Source organism: Rhinopithecus bieti, unplaced genomic scaffold, assembly GCF_001698545.2.
Source record: "Rhinopithecus bieti isolate Rb0 unplaced genomic scaffold, ASM169854v2 scaffold_3510, whole genome shotgun sequence".
Classification (NCBI taxonomy): Eukaryota; Metazoa; Chordata; class Mammalia; order Primates; family Cercopithecidae; genus Rhinopithecus; species Rhinopithecus bieti.
In genome coordinates, this window is record NW_016804039.1 from 196 (window position 1) to 2,068 (window position 1,873).

Sequence of the window (1,873 nt, forward strand, 5' to 3'; positions counted from 1 at the left end):
ACCCAGGAGGCAGAGGTTGCAGTGAGCCGAGATCATGCCACTGCACTCCAGCCTGGGCAACAGAGTGACACTCCGTCTCAAAAAAAAAAAAAAAAAAAAGAAAAAAAAAAAGAAAAGAAAAGAAAATATATTCTACAGGCCATGTGCACTAGCTCACACTTATAATCCCAGCAATTTGGGAGGCAGGAGGATTGCTTGGTCCTAGGAGTTCAAGACCAGCCTAGGCAATATGGTGAGACTGTCTCTATTAAAAAAAAAAAAGAGAGAGAGAGACCGGGCACAGTGGCTCATGCCTGTAATCCCAGAACTTTGGGAAGCCGAGGCAGGTGGATCACCTGAGGTCGGGAGTTCGAGACTAGCCTGGCCAACATGGTGAAACCCCATCTCTACTAAAAATACAAAAATAGCTGGGCGCGGTGGTGGGTGCCTGTAATCCCAGCTACTCGGGAGGCTGAGGCAGAAGAATCGTTTGAACCTGGGAGGCGGAGGTTGTGGTGAGCCAAGATCGCGCCATTGCACTCCAGCCTGAGCAAAAAGAGCGAAACTCCATCTCAAAAAGAAAAAAAAAAAAAAAAAGAAGAATTACTACACAGCTTTTTTGAGCATCCGTGTCTGTCAGCACACCTCAGGACACACACCGGCCAAGTGGGTGACTTGACTACAGGACTACTGTCTGATGCCTGACCTACACAGTGAGGAAGGAGCCCAGGAATATGTGTCACTCTTCAAGTATCAGATACTGTGTGACATGGCCAGAGTATCGGAGCTACGCCTGATTCTGCGGCAACCATCACCACTGTGGCTGTCTTTCACAGTGGAGGAGCTGCAGATCTATCAGCAGGGACCAAAGAGTCCCTCCATGATCTCCCCCAAGTGGCTCTCTCCCCCAGTGCCCTGTGAACAACCTGCACTCCTCCATGAGGGGCTCCCAGACCCCAGCAGGGTATCCTCCAAGGTGCAGCAGATGTGGGCACTGACAGAGATGATCTGGGCCAGTCACACCTCCGCAAGTATCAGACACTTTGATGTGGATGGCTTTTATGACCTCAACTTGCTCTCCTACACTTGAATCGTGGCTCCTAGCCAAGATATTGGCCTTTCTGTGCCCACTCAGACTTGTTTGGGCCACCAGAGGCCAAAGTGTGTTTCCTGTGCATTCCAAGTGTTGCCTGCATGCCTGTTCTGTCTGGGCGATGTTCACAGATTCAAGATTCTCGGGACTTACTGTGTTGCTTCAGCAAGAGCTCCTGGCAGGGGGGCGCTCTGTCTTCACCTGGCTGCAGCTCAATTCTTCCTTCTACCCAAAAACACTTTAGTCAGTTGTACTTACTAAGAATCCCTGAGTGCCCTCTGCCCCTCTTGCCAACATGCACACTCCTGTCTTCTGCCTGCTCCCTCACCTCAGTGCAGTTGGGTTGGGCTGACGTACTAGAACGTGTTCCATGTATTGTCCTCCATTAACTCAAGACAACCATTAAGTGATGCAGGCTGCTCTTCCTTCATGTGAGAAAACCCTGTTTCCCTCTGGTTCTTCCTGGCTCCGCCCCTGGTGGCTATTATGAAGTAGTGCTGCTGTATGTCTTGGACCTGGAAAACTGGACATGTGTGCGACTCAACAGTTTTCTTGGGGGAGTTCAGTGACCTTTTGGTGGTCACCTTCTGCTCTCATCCATGAGTTCTTACATAGCCCCACTCAGCTGCTTCTGAAAGGGTGATGAAGCAGTAGTCCTCAGTGTGTGTGAGAGTGAAGAGGACCTTGTGGTGGCAGGGACCATGCTTCATTCATGGTTGTGTCCTCAGCCCAGGGCCTGGTATGCAGCAAGATCAATAAATACTTGTGGAAGGAAAAAAAAAAAAAAAGAAGAAGAAGATG

At 49.8% G+C, this 1,873-nt stretch overlaps 1 pseudogene; it reads left to right on the forward strand.

Moving 5' to 3' along the window:
• Positions 1 to 559: 559 nt before the first annotated feature.
• LOC108522248 (nicolin-1 pseudogene) lies at positions 560 to 1,069 on the forward strand (annotated as a pseudogene).
• The last annotated feature ends 804 nt before the right edge of the window (positions 1,070 to 1,873 follow it).